General features: G+C 38.8%; 1 protein-coding gene across 1 annotated transcript in view; it reads right to left on the reverse strand.

The window, feature by feature from the left end:
* The window catches only part of TMEM132D (transmembrane protein 132D), a 1,072,445-nt gene that overhangs the window by 1,048,004 nt on the left and 4,586 nt on the right, over positions 1 to 19,855 (reverse strand). The gene's annotated exons all lie outside the window — the stretch shown is intronic.

Genomic DNA, 19,855 nt, shown 5'->3' on the forward strand with positions numbered 1-19,855 from the left:
AGGGGCAGATGGGTGGCTCAGGGGATTAAGAGTCAGACCCAGAGATGAGAGGTCCTGGGTTCAAATCTGACCTCAGACACTTCCCAGCTCTTTGACCCTGGGCAAGTCACTTAAGCCCCATTGCCTAGCCCTTACCACTCTTCTGTCTTAGAACCAATACCCAGGATTGATTCTAAGAAGGAAGGTAAGGTTTAAAAATTTTTAAAAAAGGATTTATTTCATGCTTGAAACTGTCCCTACCTTCAGAGAACTCTTCTATTAAAGGTATTCTACTCTATTGAAACAGAAAGTCTATTCATAGACAAGTAAATATGTACATGCACATATATGTGTTTGTATAGACATGAATGCATATCTATCCATATTATATAGAGAGATATGCATATACACTTCATGTGCAACCACCACCTTCTACTGCCTCAGCACATGGGCTAAACCAGGTTGAGGATAACCAGGAGCCTCAAGCCCATTAGTAAGTTGAGGTGGGGGTGTCTGATCCAGACATAGGAAGCCTTTCCCTTACAGAATGGACAGATAAGAAAAATGTATTCCAATGGCCATGAAGGCAGCTGGAGCAGATGCTGTGGAGCACTTAGAGCTTGGTTAGACATTGAGCAAGCCAAGGTCATCCACTGCATCCCGAGCCATCTCCAGGCATCCTGACTTACGTCTCGCCACTGGACTTGGATGATTCTGGAAGGGAGAGTGAGGCTGATGACTTGGAGCAACTCTGCCTTCTGAAATCTAATTTATGTGCGAGACAAAAGCCATCATCAGTGATGTCATTTTGGTCCTCTTCGAATAAGAAGGACCACAATCAACTATGTATTCATATACATATATAGTCAAAATAAAGTAATATCTAGACTAGACAACTAGATGGGGGACTAAAAACAGGTAAGTAAGATCAGGAAATATCACCTGCTTGAACTTAGCCTTGAAAGAAACCAAGGAATTATATTGTGTCCTGTCAAGCGAACTAACCAGGGAACAATAGGGAAAAATTCAGATTCAAAGAAAAACAACACCCTAACAATAAGAGCCTTCTCATTTTAGAGTGGGCTGTCTCAGGAAGTAGCAGGGTCTCCCTCACCAGAAGTCTTTAAGAAGAGTTTAGTTGACAACTTTTCCCATTCTCTTCTGTAAAAATTAAATTATGTCTCTACTAACAAAAATATTATATTAATGAGGTTTATTAATGATTATTAGAAATCAAAGATACAAAATAAAAAACCATGCCCATGGCTGATTAGCCAATTCAGAATCCCGGAGCTTAGCTTACTTACTACATCATTGCAATGGCAGAGGAAGAGAGAGAGAGAGCGGAGGGGGGGGGGGGGAAGAGAGAGAAAGAGAGAGAGAGACAGACAGACAGAGAGAGAGAGAGAGAGAGAGAGAGAGAGAGAGAGAGAGTAGTTACTGCCAGTTAAGTAACCAGTTATGATCTCGCCAACCTGGGGATTCAGGTGAGATTATAGGGAATTCTGGGAAATACCAAGTACTTCTGGGGATTGAAGTCTAGGGTTCAAAATCTCCATTTTTACACTTCCAAGCATCGTTTGGACTAGCAGCCTGCTCCTATCAATGAGATCCTATAATTCTGAGAAACAAAGTCCTAGCTACACAGTGAGGATACAGTAAACTCCAAAAAGAAGCTTCAAACTTTTCCCCAAAGCCTGGCAGTTTTGTGTAACCATGTTATGTTTTAGAGATGGACAGTTCCAGCTGTTCTGCAGCTGGATTTCAGAAGCATTTCCTAGCAGCAGAAGCATTTGTCTCGATGTGCTCTTAGAGCATCATCCTTAAATCTGGAAGACAGATGAGGTCACAGAGAGTGGATCATCTGCCTGCTTCCCACATTCAAACTGCCAATAGTCTTGGAGCAGCCTGATAAAAGTGCCTCTCTCTGAGAGCTGAAGGCTAACATTACCTGTTACACAAACCCTTTCAGCTCAAAGCCCAAACCTCACTCACTCTTCATGGAACTGTGATTGGGATTCGGGCAATCTATTTCTGAGAACTGACCTGTGGGTGTATCTAGGAGGTTGCTATTTTAACAGCTTGATGTCTGCAAAGAGGCAGCATGAAATAATGCATAGAGCAAATAATGCTGCCCCTAGAATAGGGAAGACCTGAGTCCTAAACCTGCCTTTGACCTATATTGGCTGTGTAACTGACCCTGGGTAAGTCATTGCCCCCTGAGCAATTCTAATTCTATAAGACACACAATTCAAGTATTGCCCTGATGCATACAAGCTGAGACAAAGCTTGGCAAAGCATTTACATTCTCAGAGCTCCAGGCACTGGGCTATCATGAGAGAATTAGAGAAGATAGGTGGCAAAGTAGATAGAGTGCCAAGCCTGGAGTCAGGAAGACTCATCTTCCTGAGTTCAAATCCAGCCTCAGATACTTACTAGCTGTGTGACCCTGGGCAAGTCACTTAACCCTGTTTGCCTCACACTTCTGGTCTGTCAAATGAGCTGGAGAAGGAAATGGCAAACCACTCCAGTATCTCCACCATGAAAACTCCAAATGGGGTAACAAAGAGTTGGACATGACTGAAACAACAGCAGCATAAGAAGATGCAAATTGCCAGCTCCAAAGGCACTTACATTCTTTTGAGAGGAGAAAAATATGTACATAGATATAAAGATATTGATATAGAGATATATTTTTATTACTTTATGTTCTATTTATATAAAATAATATGTTTATATTTTAATATAATTAGTATATATTAATGTATTTATGTCTTATGTAAACATATAATATAGAGGAGCTTATTTTCTTTATATGAACATATACATATAATTAATAATATATTGTATTTAATAAATAAATATCATACTGTATGTTTATGTCTATGTATATATGCTTATCTGTTTATCTATTTATTGCATTAATATATGCACATACAGATTTGCATATATGCCATAATATATAGTAGTATAATATATAGGAGTTTTTAGTCTACATATAAGTATATGTATATATAATTCATAATATGGTATAACATTTAATCATATTTTCTCATTAATAATGTGGTATAATATTCAATAATATTTATATAATTAATAATAAATTTTTGATAGTATATGTCTATGTGTATAAATATCCAGTGGGAATGGAAGCTTATTAAATAATTCCCCTAATATATACTAGCCATGTAAGCCTAGACAAGACACTTAAATTTTAAGGCAATATTTCATAACTAAAAATTGAGGAGAAATTGCTAATCTGCATTGGTAGAAGGTGTTTGTTCCTCTAGAGTTCCCTCGACAAATGAAATCACAGATCCAGACCAAAAAATTAATAAAAATATTTATTATTTTGCTGTTGTAGCATGCAAACATCAGTAGGTCTTACCCAAATGGATGGATTATAAGGGCCTAGAAGCAAACACCACTTGTCAGCCCTAGTTAAACATGCAAACAGAGGTTTGTCACCATATCAGCTATGTGAGTATTCTGTGGTTTGTTTGTTTTTTTTAGACCTTTACCTTCCATCTTGGAATAATTCCATGTGTTTGTTCTAAGGCAGAAGAACAGTAAGAGTTGGGCAGTGGGAAGTAAGTGACTTGCCCAGGGTCACACAGTCAAGAAGGGTCTGAAGTCAAATTTGAACCCAGAACCTCCCATTTCTAGATATGGCTCTCAATTCACTGAGCCACTTAACTGACCACCTCCTTATCACATTTTTTAATCACAGCAATATGCCAAGATCACATGCCAAAGCATGGATTAAGGTGTCATGATGTAGAAAGAACATTAGTCTTAGAACCAAGAGCTACCTGGGTATCCAATACCATTGTTAATATTATGTAGCTGAGACCCTGGGCAAGTCACTTAACCTCTGTCAACCTCTATTTCCTCATCTTAAAAATAAAGATAATAATAGCACCTCCTCACCCACCACAGTGGCTGTGATAAAATAAGATAATTTTTAAGGTACTTAGCACAGTGCTTGGCACATAGTAGATGCCCTAGAATATTCTCTTCAGTACTTTGTATCAGCCAGTATACTAAGTATTAGGATTATTGTTATGCAATCATTTCAGTCTTGTTTGATTCTTCATGACCCCATCTGAGGTTTTCTTGACAAAGGTACTGGAGTGGTTGGCCACTTCCTTCTCCAGCTCATTTGACAGAAGAGGAAACTGAAACAGGATTAAATGACTTGCCCAGGGTCACACAGCTAGTTTGCCATTTCCTTCTCCAGCTCATTTGACAGAAGAGGAAACTGAAACAGGATTAAATGACTTGCCCAGGGTCACACAGCTAGTTTGCCATTTCCTTCTCCAGCTCATTTGACAGAAGAGGAAACTGAAACAAACAAGATTAAATGACTTGTCCAGGGTCACACTGCTAGTTTGCCATTTCCTTCTCCAGCTCATTTGACAGATGAGGAAACTGAAACAAACAGGATTAAATGACTTGTCCATGGTCATACAACTAGTTTACCATGTCCTTCTCCAGCTCATTTGATATATGGGGAAACTGAGGCAAACAGGGTTAAATGACTTGCCAAGAGTTACACAACTGGTAAATGTCTGAGGCTATATTTGAACTCAGGTCTTCCTGACTCCCAGTCTAGCACCCTAAACACCCTATTTACTGTGCCATCTATCTAGCTTCTCTCAGTACTGGGATTGCAAAGATTCAAAAACAACATCCCTTGAGCTAAAGGAACTTGCATCCTATGACCTTCTCTGGTACATGCATTCAATCAATGAATACTCAATATTCTTCAAGCACCTACAGTGTCCTAAGCACCCTGTCATTTGCAGGGGATACAAGGACAAACAAAGAACAGGATAAGTCCAGCATGTAAGGTTCTTACATTTTTCTTAAGGAAAAAACATATGTATCTAAGTATATACAGAATAAACACTAAAAAACTACCCAGGAGTGTGGAAGGGTGGGTGCTAACAGTGGATCAGGAAGGACTTCTTGCAAAAGGCAGCTTTTTGCCAATCAATCAGCCTTTCTTTGCCTGGGGCAAAGGCATGGAGATGGTAAATGAAATGTAGGATCAGACAAAATTCTGTGTATGTATTGCTTTGTAAGCCCTTAGGAGATATATCAATACCACCAGCACCATGGCAGGGGGTGGGATCTAAGTCACTAGAAGGAATTCCCAAACCCAACAAACCTCAGTGCTTCAGTTAAAGGTAGTGAGATATTGAGGCTCAGGAGAGAAGGGAGTGGATGCTAGTTCCAGGGATGCCCAGTGCAAAGGCATGGAGATGAGAGAGTGCTCTGGAGGGGTCAAAGAGAAAGCCTATTTAGCTAAATTTTGATGGGACTTGTGTGTAGTTAGTTTGTATAATAAGGCTGGAAAGATAGGAATGGACCAATCAATCAATATTTCTCTTTTTTTTAAGTTTTATTTTTATTTTTTAAAACATTTTTCCATGGTTCCATGATTCATGTTCTCTCCCTTGCCTTTTCCCTCCTCCACTCCAGAAGCTGACAAGCATCTCCACTAGGTTATACATGTTCAATCAACATTTCTTATGCACCCATAGGGTACCAGGCAAGGTGCAGATACAAAAAGAGGCAAAAGGCAGTTTACTATCTAATGGGAGAGACATCATGCAAACAATTATTCAAAGCAATCTATATACAAGATAAATAGGAAATAATTAACAGAGGGAAAGCAATGGAATTAACAGGGGAAGAGGAAGGCTTCCTGTAGAAGAAAGGGTTTGGGGAGCAGCTAGGTGACTCCATGGATTTTGTGCCAGAGATGGGTGGTCCTGGGTTCAAATCTGACCTCAGATACATCCTAGCTGCATACCCCTGGGCAAGTCACTTAACCCCCATTGCTTAGCCATCACTAATCTTATGCCTTAGAACTGATTCTAAGAGAGAAGTTAAGGGTTAAAAAATAAAATAAAAATTTTAGTTGGAACTTAAAAGAAGCCAAGGAGATCCAAGAGTGTTCCAGATATGGGGGGGCCAGATGGGACAAAAGCAAAATGAAGAAGTAACAGCAACAGGAGCAACTGGAGTGGCTATACATTGACTCTATACAGATTATAGAACTAGAGATCCAACCAATGATTTCACTTGTAGAGGGAACTTCCAGTTGAAGAAATCATCTACCAGTGTAGATGAGCAAATTACAGTCTTCAGAGATATCTACAGCCCAGAAAGCAGCAATTGTATCACTCAACAAACATTTATAAAGTACTTACTATGTGCCAGGCTAACTGTTAGAGATACAAAGTTTAAAAAAAAAATTCTAACCCTCCAGAAGCTCACTGTTGAATGGGAGAGACAACATATAAACGATTGTGTACAAACAAGATGTAGGCAGAATAAATTGGAGATAATCAAGAGGGAAGACACCAGCATTAACGAAGATTGGGGAAATGACTTGCTCAGGATCACTCAGCTATTAGGTACCAGAGCAGGACTTACAATCAGGTCTTCTTGGCTCAGATGGCCAATTCTCAAGCCATTATGTAAACTACCACAAAATAATTTTATGCAAAGTAACTTCAAGATGATTTCTTAGGGGAGAAGCTAACAGCTGACAGAAATAGGAAATACTACATATAAGATGACATTTGAACTGAAAAAAATGGGAATTTACAAGGCAGAGATTAAAGGAGGGATAGAGTACAGTCCAGGCATAAGCAACAACCTGGGGTAAAGGAATGGAGATGGTAAATTAAATGTAGGATCAAACAAATTATACACACACACACACACACACACACACACACACACACACACACACACACACACACAAACCACCCCTTTGTAAATGCTCATGAAATACAACAGTATCGCCTGTACCAACATCACCATGGTAGGGCTGGAATCTGTCACTAGAAGGAATTCCCAACCCCAACAAATTCACAGACCTTGTGAAATACCAAAGCAACTTTTAAGGTCACATTTATCAAAGCCGCCAACAAAAATCCCACTAACTCATACATACTCCATAATTAAAGTAAATCAAGCAAAACATTTATTATGCTGAGCTCAGAGATGCTGTACTTATTTAGAGAATGCCTAGAGCATCTGTAAGTCATTTGTCTCATTACACTAACATGCCCAGATCGCTTTTCTACTAGCTTTGTGGACATTGCTCCCTCTTAGAACATGTGTCTCTCTCTGGGGTCCTTTCACCCCTCCCTAGAATCCTCAGTCCCTTTCACTGTATACGCACCATTCAAAGGAAAGGGGCCACATGTTTATATTTGTTTGGGTGATAGTACACAATGTAAATATTTATTCACAAGCATAATTTCCATGGTGTCTGGTTTTTTACAGATAATTAAGGAGTCTGACACCAGGAGTTCTAACTAGGCTGGGAGGGAGATGGGAGAGGGGGAAACAATGGTTTGCAAGGGCTACTTTTTTATAACCCTCTAAAGAAAAGGATGGAGCTTGATGATTGGCATTGGATTGGATCTATGGCTGTGCAGAGCTGATAACAGGATGGTCAGTGTTGAGGTAGGTTCCTACTGAGAGAAAGAGCTCTTTCTGGGAGATTCTGCTGGGGTCTTGGAGTCCAAAGGCAAATAACGTAAGAAGGTAGAAGAGCCCACATTCCAGATTCAAACACTCTAACCAGTGTTTTAAAGAAGTCAGAGATGGACCTCTGTTCTTCCCTTGGTTGCCTCTTCTACAATGTTCTAGGTACTTCTCATAGAAGCTAAGGTAAGAGGGGAGAGGAAGAGTGGGCAAGAAGATAGTGATGATGGGTAGTCCTTAATCATTAAACCTCCTGAGCTCTCTGCCCGAGCACGGGGGTGAGAGGGAAGAAAAGGCATGGAATTGTATTGACTCACAGAGGGGTGTTCCAGAGGGGACCTCAGCCCTCTAGTCCACCTGTAAGCCTTTCTCTAGACCAAGACCTCTTAGTAGGAAGCTTTGATAGGATAGGGGGAGGAGAAGGTCTGGAGGACACCTAGTACAGTGACAAGTCAAGAAACATACTGAAGCCAAGTTCTTCTTCAATGTATCTTCCCCAAGAGAGGAGAGGAAAAAAGGAATTGCCATCCCTGATCTGTCTCCCTCTTCCAATTATCAGTGCTCTCCTTCAAGTTATCTTGAGTTAACTTATCTATAAAGTTAACATCTAATAAATGGTCCAACAATGTGTTCTCTTCTGCTCTATATGCCATCCCCCACCATATACACACAGAAGAAAAACCATCAATTCGGCCAAGACCCAGTTAGCATGTAAATTCCCATCATCACTTCCCAAGGCCATGTTTTATCCATCACCTCTGAGACAGCTAGGTGGCACATTGAGTAGAGAGCACTGGACTTGGAGTCAGAAGGACCCAAATTCAAATCCCCCCCCCAATACTTATTTGCTATTTGACCCTGAGCCTTTGTAGAATCTCAGTGTTCTTATCTGTAAAATGAGGAGGTTGACCTTTAAGTCTATAGTGGTGATTCTTTGGTCTTGAAAAGGGAGAAGTTGGCCCCAGAGTTGAGTCCACTATCCCTAAAGACAAAGATATTTGTCAGGTAGAAGCAAAATGAAGGGATAATTCTCTCTACCCACTTCATACCCACAGTGGATGGACATCCAACCTAATTAGCATCTAATTAATAAAAAATATTAAATAATTATATAGTATAATGAATATAACCCTATTATATTAAAATATTTAATAAAATTATAATTTATTGATATATTCTATTTTCTCTCTTTTGCAATGAGTGTCCTGGAAAAAAAAAAGATTTATCTATACTCCTTGCCTTGATTTGCTAGCTTATGCTCACTTACATAGCTGGCTTCTGACCTCACTAAAAGAAGCTGTTACTTCTGAAATTACATCTGAAGTTATCAAAGATTGCTTAATTGTTACCCAGCACCATTTTTCTAAGTCACCCTTCTTGGCCTCTCTGTGGCTTTTAACAATGTTAAAAGGTCTTACTCAATAACCCCTTCTAACTCTTTCTTTTAGATGACCCCCCAATTCCTTGGCTTTTGTGACACTGCTCTCTCCTGTTTCTCCTCCCCACCTGCCTAGCTTCTCTGTCTCCTTTGCCAGATCATCTTGCTCTACTTCTTAATATTGGAAATTCCCCAAGACCGTATCCCATGCCCTCCCTGTATCTACTCTCTCTCTCAGTGATCTCATCTGCTCCTTCAGGTTCAATTATCTTTCCTTGGCAGATGATACCAAGATGTACAGAATATAGTCATTCCTACTCTCCTTTGTGAACTCCTATCCCAATCAGTGTCAGTTGAATGTTTGTAAATAGTTGTCCCAAACCATCTCAAATTCAACATGCCCAAATCACAACCCACTATCTCCATCCTCCCCCCAAGAGAAAAATAAAACAATGAAAAAAGAAACCCTCTTCCTCTTCTTCAAACATCCTGATTTCCAAAGAAGACACCACAACTAACCTTTCAGTGACACAAAACAAAAATTTGGTGTCATCCTTGACCCTGGCCCAACTCCCTTATCCCCTGTATCCAATCAATGACCAATTTTTCCCCATCCCATCATCATAGCACCTCTCAAATTGTTCCCTTTTTCTCCATTCATCCATATAACAGTGTAGCTCAGACCCTCATCACCTAAATTATTTTGATAGCCTCTGAACCAATAGTCCAACTTTCTGGCTCTCCCTCAGGTCTTTTGCTCTTCTTAAGGTATCTTGTTTTGGCTTATATCTATATTATGTTCCTCCAGGAAAATGAAAGATATTAAAAGATAAGGACTGTTTGTATGTGTCTAGGGTTGGGGGAGGAGTTATTATGTCACTTTGTGTGTCACAGGGATTTATACATAGGATGTAGTCAATAACTGTGTTGAATTTGTTGATAGTCCCACCCCCAACAATTAACACATACATAAGTGCCTAATAATAATAACTAACATTCAAAGAGTACCTTAAGATTGCAAAGCTCTTCAAAAAATCTCATTAGATCCTCACAGCGACCCTAGAAAGTAGTTACTATTATTATCTCCACTTTATAGATGAGAAAACTGAGGTAGACAAAGGTAAAGTGACTTGACTAGGATCACACAACTTACAAATGTCTGAGAGTAGCATTGAACTCGGGCTTCCTTCTTGACTCCAGCTCTAGCTGCCAAATGCCTACATGAATGAGTGAATGATGTGCTAACACTTTCTAAACTATAAACCCCTCTACAAACGTAAAGTATTACTATTATCAATCATTAAACATTAAGTGTTAGTATTCCCCCTCTGGACTAGGCAACAGGGAGAAGTCAATGAAACAGTATCTACCCTCAAAGAGCTGACATTCTATAAAAGGGGATGACATATACATATATAACTATATACAAAATAAATATTAAATTATGCAAAATATATAACTATATATAAAACAATAACAAAATATACAGAATAACAAAATAAATCATTCTATACATATAAACTATATAAAAATAGTAAATTATGCAAAATATATAACTATATACAAAATAGCAAAATTAATCATTCTATAAAAGGAGATGACATATACAAATATAACTACATACAAAATAAAAACATTAAGGTGGGCAGCTAGGTGGCACAGTGGATAGAGTGCCAAACTTGGAGCAGGGAGAACCTGTTTTCAAATCTGTATTCAGATACTTCCTAGACTCCAAGCAAGACACTTAACTCCATTTGTCTAGCTCTTCTGTCTTAGGGCTGTTACTAGGATAGAAAATAAGGGTTATACGCACACATGCACACACACACACACACACACACACACACACACGAGATGGCTTGGTCAGATGTTTCCTTCTACCTTCAGGAAGACAAGGGAATGCGTCACTGGACAGGCTTTAGTTTCATTCTTTTTCCCTGACCAAGTCTCTGAGAGGACAATCTTCCAGAGTAAGAGAGGAAACTCAGTTGCAGAGACACTTTATTTCTAAATTAGCAAAGTGGTGCTCAGATAAACTGGAAAAATGCTGTCCAACTCAGGGAAGATGTCAATTCAGGAAAATCTAGGACTCTCTCTAGATGCAGAATTCCAGAATGACAGAACTTCAACACTGGAAAGGATGTCAGTGGCCACTGAATTCAAACTTGGCTTGTCTTCCCTGTACACTAAACCTAGGAAGGGCACAGGTTTCAAGCCTTTGGTTAAAGGCCACCAGTAAAGAGGAACCACCACTACTCCCTCTCATCTCCAATTCAAACATCATTCCATTTTTAAATAACTCCAATCAATTGTGTTCTTGTTTAGTAATTCAGTCCTGTCTGATTTCATGACTTCCATTGGTCATTGCTAGCCATGGGGTTTTCTTGGCAAAGATACTGGAGTGGTTTGCTATTTCCTTCTCCAATGGATCCTGAGTTCAAGTGACTTGCACAGGGTCAGACAGTGAGAATATGTGTGAGACAAGATTTGAACTCAAGTCCTCCTGAATCCAGGCTCAGTGCTTTATAGTGAAGTGACTTGCCCAAGGACATAGAGCTAGGAAGTGTCTGAGGGTGGATTGGAGTTTCCTGAGCAGCCTCAATCAATTGGGGATATGGGGGTGTTTTTCCCATTATTGAGACTAAGTTTTCCTCTTTGCAAATTCTCCTCTGTCCCAGGTGCTTCCTTCTAGATCAAAGCACTACAAGTTATCTTCCATATAACTTGCTAAATACCTGAAAATAGCTACCATCAGCCCTCCATCCCCATTCACCACCACCATGTTTCTTCTTCAGGCTAACTATCCCTGATTCCTTCATCCACTTTTCATAGTACAAGATACTGAGGCTCTTCACCATGCTGGACAATTTCCAGCTTGTAAATGTCCTTCCTAACACATGGCATCCAAAATTTAACACTCCAGATGTTGTCCAGTCTCTCTGCCCAATTTGACCCTTGTTGCATTCCATCTTCCACTTGACTGTCAAAATGACTTTCCTTTTTTTAAGCCCTTACCTTTTGTCTCAGAACTCATACTAAGTGAGTATAGATTCTAAGACAGTAAGGGCTAGGCAACTGGGGTTAAGTGAGTGACCAGAGATCACACAGCTCCAAGGTATAAGTGTTATCCTATCCCTCCCTGACCCTTTCAATAAAAACCAATGATTCACTCTATTACCTCCAGGATAAAATGATACTTCCTCTGTCTGACATTTAAAGCCCTTCTCAGACTGGCTCTTTCCTATCTCTCCAATCTTATACTAGTCCATTCCCCCTCCATACACTGTGTATTCTTTGGCTAAACCAGACTCTTGACTGTTTCTCACACAGGATACTTCATTTCCCACCTCCACAACTTTGCCTTGACTAAACCCATGCCTAGAATGCTCTCCTTCCTCATCTCTGGCTCTTGGCTTCCCTGGATTTATTTAAGACTCAGTTTACATCTCACTTTCTTTAGAAGACCTTTCTCCATTGATCTTGCCTCCCTCCTGCTAATGCTTTCTTCTCTGATATTTCCTTCCATCTATTATGTATATATATTTTGTATATCTAGTTATATATATATATATATATATATATATATATATATATATATATATATATATGTTGTCTCTCCCATTATAATGGAAGCTCCTTGAGGACAAGAACTTTTTTTGCCTTTCTTTTATCCCCAGCCCTTAGAACAGTGCACAGCATGCAATGAGTACCAAAGAAATGCTTGTTATCCAACTGAATGATTGACTGGATGTTGTGTGTGAATATAGCTGAGCTAACAGAACAAAGGCTAGAGGCTCCCTATGGTCTAAGGAGGGAGTGAGGGGTCAGAGGGAGAAAATATTGGATTTGAAGTCAGGAAGACCTAAGTTTTAATCCTGTCTGATCCAGACAAGTCACTTTATCTCTCAGCCTCAATTTCCTTTCCTGTAAAATGGGCATTATAATAGCATCTACCTCACAGAGTTATTTAGAGCAGTGATATCACACTGAATTAGAAAGGTAAGTCACTAAACCATATGCAAAGATCCCTACAGGCTACATACAGACTTTAAAAATCACAAATTAGCATTACCTAAGTTTAATAGTATTTTTTCATATTTTGTTAATATTTCTCTATTTTAATCCATCTTTTTATATCGGGGAATGCTATGGGGTGAGTCCATGTATTCTTTTAAAAAATAAAACCCTTACTTTATGCCTTTGTATAAAACTTTAAGAAACCTTATCTTCCAATTTAAAATCAATATTATGTACTGGTTCCAAGGCAGAAGAGCAGTAAGGGCTAGGCAATGTGGGTTAAGTGACTTGACCAGGGTCACATAGATAGGAAGTGTCTGAGGTCACATTTGAACCCAGGTCTTTCTAAACTTCAAGCCTGGTGTTCTATCCACTGGGCTACTTAGCTGCCTTGGCCCACTTGACATCCCTGGTTTAGAGGATCAAATGTGATAACATGTGTAAAGTTCTTTACAAACCTTAAGATCTTCCAAAAATATTACATGAATACTATTTGTTATCATTAGCTGTATATTATGACATAAGGAAGAGTGCTGGACCTACAGTTAGGAGGTCCTGATACAAATTTAGTCTTAGATACTTACTGTGTGACCCTAGGCTAGTCACTTAATCTGTGTGCCTCAGCTTCCTCATCTGCAAAATAGGGATAATAGCACCTCTTTCATAGGATTGTTATTAGTATCAAATGAGATATCATATGTAAAGTGCTATGCAAACAATGATGCAAATCTAAATGCTAGCTATTATTCTACCTAGCTGCTTCTGAGGAAAGAGAAAACATTAATAGCAACAGATATTTAGAGCCAGAAGGAATTCTTAGAGAACAACCAGTCCAACCTCCTTATTTTACACATTAGCAACTGGGTTTAAGAGAATCAAGTAATTTTTCCAGAATCAAAACATCAAGTAAAGGTCTAAGTCTAATTCCGAATCCAGCTTTCTTATGTAGGATGGGATATTTTCTCATTTCGTTTCTCACAGCCTCAATTTCCCTTTCTGTAATAAAAGTTTGGCCAGAGAGTCTCTCAGGTTCCTTCTAATCTGTGTCATTCTCAGAAAAAGCAATCATAGACCACAGATTTAGAGCTAATAGGTCACAAGAAAGATAGAAGTGAGACCAGGGTAAGTGACTTGTCCAAAGGGAAGAAGGCAGCTAAGGTCTAGAATTCCAAACCAGGTCCCTGATTTCAACAGCAGCCCGATGGAAAATAAATAAGCATCTTGAAACATAGTCAAGAGAGACGTGTAGAAGAAATAGTGTTTGCACTTTAATCTCAGGTCTTTTGCTTTATTTGTTTTTGAAATGTTCCTCTCTCCTACTCCACTACTTAATGAAACTGGCAGGGCCATGAAGAACTCAACAATCAGGTCCATCTGCAGGTTAGAATAACTGTTCTCTGCATCGGGTCCTGAACAATTACTGGGCAATCCCCTTAAGTGAAATACCTGTCATTGCTGGCAACCTGCCAGGAGGTCATGCCCAGAGAAAGGTGCAAAGATCTGAAAATCATAAGAGTGAGGCCATAATTCTTTGCAGGATAATTATGCCCCTAAAAGAAATGTGAGAGGTGGGAGGGAAGGATGAACAGATGGGAGAAGAAGGTGGGCATGATTACTACAATTTCCAGCTCCTGAATTTTAAAACATTTAAAAAGATGGAAATGCACCAAGGAGGTCAGCCTGATCCCTTGATGGTATTCGTCTTTGAAATACAGGCAGTGGCATTGGCTAAATCTTCAGTGGGCATGGTGCTAGATCAGAGAGAGTAGTTCTACAAAGAAGAATATTCATAGTCTGGAAGGAATGTGCTTCATTGGAAAGATTCCAGGCTTTGGCATCAGAAGACATGGGTTCTACTCCTGGCATTCCCTAGCTACGTGTTCCTGGCCAATTCACTTTAACTCATTGGTTCTTGGTTTTCAAATATATAAAATAAGGGGATAGTATTAGGTAGATTCTAAATGCCCCTTCTAGCATCAGATCTATGTCTCCTGCACTTAATCAGAAATCAGAAACTAATTCTAGAACTTCTTTGGATAAAATATCTCTTGTGTTTCAATTCCTTAAAACTTAACAGTTTTGCTGAAGTGTGCATGTTTACAACAGAAAATAAGGCAATGGAGTAGAATGGAATAGAATAGACATTAAGACATCTGTACCCAAATTTAGGGATAATTATTTTAACTATTTCTAGTTCCTTACAATATGTCAGATTGAAAATAACTTGGTTAATATTTCAAGGGAGAATTCCATTATTGCTGACATACTCTGTAATTATACCTGTAGCTATAAATGTAATGTTTTGTGTTTATAGGGCATTTTATATTTATTATTTTGATCTTCTTAAATCCTTCTAGTTTGGTACTATGTGTATTAAATTCTCTATTTTACAGATTAAGAATTTTTTTTTAAATCTTAACTGATCTGTGCTCAAATCGTTCCTCTGACACATTATTCTTGAGTTATCTTGGGTAAATTTTACCTCTCTTGACTCATTTTTCTGATCTGTAAAATAGGTATAAAAATTACAGCTATCTCATATGGTTGTTTGTGAGGATCAAATGAGATAATATGTACAAAGTACCTTGCAAATGTTAAGACATTTGTTAATGCTAGCTATAATTCCATCCAGCTGCTAAGGGAACAAAATGATTCATAGCATCATAGATGTGGAAGCAAAAGGGTTTGAAGACTATCTAGGTTGGTAAACCTATGACATCCCTTCCCCCTTTCCATGTGTGCCTAAGGACACTTTCACATGACCTACCCCTCTGCCCAGCAGCCCAATGGGAGTGCTTTCTCCCTCCCCTGTCTGGGATAAGGTAGGGGCTCACATGTGGCATGAGGGTTGCAGTTTGGGCACTTGGTGTCTAAAAGGTTCACCATCACTGATCTAGTTCAAGAGTAATCCAGTAACATTCCATTTGCCTCTCACCCTTGGAATCACACTTGACAATCAGGTGGCACTGGGGATAGAGTGCCAGGCCTGGAGTTAGGAAGTGTTCAAATTTGATCTCAGACACTTCCTAGCTGTGTGACCCTGGCCTAGTCACTTAACTCTGTCCCAGTTTCCTCATCTGTAAAATGAGTTAGAAAAATAAATGAAAACCACTCCAGTAGTTTTGCCTCCCTCCCCAAACAAACAAACAAACAAAAAAAAAAAACAAATAGAGTCCAAAAAGAGTTGGCATGACTGAAATGCCTCAACAACAACTATTCTGAAGAGCAATGGTACCAGAAAACTGTATATACTCTTTGACCCAGCAATACCACTACTAGATCTGTATCCCAAAGAGACCAAAGAAAGGACAAAGGACTTATTTGTACAAAAATCTTTATAGTACCTCTTTTTGTGGTGTCAAAGAATTGGAAACTAAGGGGAAGTCTATCAGTTGGGGAATGGCTGAACAAGTTGTGATTTAATTGTAATGAAAAACTATGGAGCCATAAGAAATGACAATCAAGAAGACAGCTGCAGATTGAGAGTCAAGTCCAGAGATGGGAAATTCTGGGTTTAAATCTGGCCTCAGACACTTCCTAGTTGTGTGACCTTGAGCAAGTCACTTAACCCCCATTGCCTAACCCTTACCATTCTTTTGCCTTGGAGCCAATACACAGTATTGATTCTAAGATGGAAGGCAAGGGTTTATAGATAAAGAAAGAGTTAAAAAAAAACTGTTTAAAAACAAAACAAAGGGAACTCTGAGATGAGAAAGTTCTCTCACCCAGTTCAGGTCGACACCTTCTCTGCATCCTCCAATCTTATGGAATTGCCCAGAACAATGAGAGTTCATGTGATTTGCCCACGATGGCACAGTCAATATTTGTCAGAAGTGGCACTTGAACCCAGTTCCAAGGCCAATTTTCCCCCGCTCTGCTACACCACAAAGTTTCATAAGATGAATCTATTCAAGTGAGATTCAATAGGAATAAACATCAAATTTGAGTACTACTTGAGCACAAGAACTCAACTTCCCAAGTATAACGTGGAGAGTTGTAGATACACAGCATTTGTTCTGCATAAAGATCTGAAGGTTCTAAGTGGATGGCAAACTCGATGCAAGTCAAGAACGTTGACTCACAAGGCATCCAAAGAAACTTATGTGATTTGGGGCTATATTTAACCAAAAAACAATATCATTTCCAAGAATAGGAAGGTAATAATCTTGATTTGTTGAGAATGCCCAAAGGAGGTGAGGGTTCGGGTCATGTGAGAATCACTTGATTGAAGGAACCAGGCATGTCTAGGCTGAAGAAGAAAAGACTTAGAGGGGGATGTGATAGAGCTCATTTAGTATCTAAAAGGGTGTCCTGTGGGAGAGGGATTCGACTTGTCCTGCTCAGCCACAGAGGTCAGAAGTAGGAAGGAAGTTTGGAAATTACAAAGAGACTATTCCAGGCTTGACATCAGGTTGTTAACTATTCAATAATTTTGATCACATACAACTCTTTGAGACCCCATTTGAGTTTTCCTTAGCAAAGGCACTGGAGTGCTTTGCAATATCCTTCTCCAGCTCATTTTACAGATATGTAAACTGAGGCAAACAGGTCAAGTGATTTCCCAGTGTCACCCAGTTAGTAAATGTTTGAGTCCAAATTTGAACTCAGGTCTTCCTGACTCTAGTCCTAGAGCTCTATCCACTGTGCCACCTAGCTACCATGGTGTCAGAAAATAATTCTTAATGATAAAAATAATGCAAGAGTGGAATAGGCTTCCATTAGAAGTGGCATCTTCTCCCTGCATATTATGATGAGGATTCCTTTTGGTTTTTTTATTTAAATATATTTAATTTTATTTAATTAATGAATTTAGAATATTTTTCTATGGTTTCAAGATTCATGTTCTTTCCCTCTCCTTCCCCCACCCATCTCCCATAGCCAACGCAATTCCACTGGGTTTTATGTATGTCATTGAACAAGACCCATTTCCATATTATTGATAATAATTGCACTAGGGTGATCATTTAGAGTCTATATCCTCAATCATATGAGGATCCCTTTTGTGTCTATGGGTTATATCAGATGGCTGCTGAGGTCCCTTCCAACTCTCAAAATGAATTCTGTGAGAAAGAAAGTTTCTTCACTGAAAGTCTTCAAACAGAGACTCTAAGATCTCTTATTGAGGATGCTAAAGAGAGGATTTTGTTCAGATATGGAATGGATTAAATGTCCTCTGTTGGCCACTTCACCATGTTTGCCTCAGTTTCCTTACCTGTAAAATAAGTTGAAGTACAAAATGGAAAACCATTCCAGTATCTCCATGAAGAAAATCCCTGATGGGGTCTTGAAGAGTCAGACACAACTAAAAGCAATTGAACAACAGGAAAATGCAATATAACAAATATGTGACAATTTATTAAGAACCTATCATGTTCCAAGCTCTTTATTAGATCTTCTGGGGAACATGGAGATAATCTTGAAAATCATTCTACTTCCTGGAGGTTTCAGTTTCCTTCTCTATATGAGATAGGTAGTACAGTTAACAACATTACCATGTTCCAGAGGAAGAAACTGAGACTCAAACAGATTGAGTGATTTAAAGATAGTCACCTGGTAGGAAGATTCTGAGTCTAGACAATATGAACTTAGATCTCTATACAGTTCTTAAGTATTTCTATCAGTGTATATAAGTATTTCTCAGAAGCAGATCAACTCTCAAGCACCTTTGAAAAGACACCCATGTGGCAAGAATAAGCCATGGTCCCAGTTTCCAATCTTACATGTATCCTAATAACTATGAAAGTTCAAATTTGCTTTACCTGAAATTGAGAAAAAGGAAAGGTAACAGAGGAAACTTCTTTGTTCTCTTCAAGGTTCAAAAGACTTTTTTTTAATTTGACAATTTTTTATTTTTCCCCAATTATATATAAAAACAATTTTAAGACACTAATCTTCTGTCTTATAATCAATTCTAAGGCAGAAGAAAAGTAAGGGATAGGTAATTGGTATTAAGTGACTTTCCCCAGGGTATGTGAGGTATATGAGGTCAAATTTGAACCCAGGACCTTCTGACACTGTACCTGATACTCTATGCATTGTGTTACCTAGCTACTTGGTAAAAGCAATTTTTAACATTTAAAAAAAGTGTGAGTCCCAAATTCTCTCTCCCCCTTTCCTCTCTAATCCACAAGATAGTAAGCAATATAACAGATTTGATATGTGCAATCATGAAAAATATTTTTTCATATTAACCTTTTTGTGGATGAAAACTAAAACAAAAAAATGAAGAAAGTGAAATGTAGTATGCCTTGGTCTGGATTCACAATACACCAGTTCTTTCTCTGGAGGCAGATGGTATTTTTTATCATCTATTTGGAATTGTCTTTGATCAGTGAATTGCTGAGAATAGCTAAGTTTTTCTCAGTTGTTCATCATTCAATGTTGCTATTTCTGTGCATAATATTCTCTTGGTTCTGCTTATTTTACACCGCATCAGTTCCTGTAAGTCTTTTCAGGTTTTTCGGAAATCATCTTGCTTATCATTTCTTACAGCACAATAGTATTTCATTACAATCATACACCACAACTTACTCACTCATTGCCCAACTGATGGATACTCCCTCACTTTGCAATTCTTTACCACCGCAAAGAGTTGCTCTATCACCCTAGTGCCAATATCAATAATACAGAAATAGGTCTTGATCAATGACACACGTAAAACCCAGTGGGATTGTGCATTGGCTACGGGGGGAGGTGGGGAGGGAAAGAACATGATTTATGTTAACAAGGAAAAATATTCTTAATCAATTAAATAAAATTTTAAAAAATAAAAATAATTTTAAAAAAGAGCTGCTATGAATATTTGTACATCTTTTTCCTTGTGGTTTTTCATAGAGACTTGGTACTGCTGGATCTAAGGGGATGTATGTTTTTATAACCAGAAGAGCTTCTATTGAAGAAGGGATATGATGTTTTGTTCTGCTTCACCCCAGATGGCAGAACCATGGACAGAAGCTACCAAAAGGCCAA

The sequence above is a fragment of the Monodelphis domestica genome, chromosome 3, assembly GCF_027887165.1.
Source record: "Monodelphis domestica isolate mMonDom1 chromosome 3, mMonDom1.pri, whole genome shotgun sequence".
Taxonomy (NCBI): Eukaryota; Metazoa; Chordata; class Mammalia; order Didelphimorphia; family Didelphidae; genus Monodelphis; species Monodelphis domestica.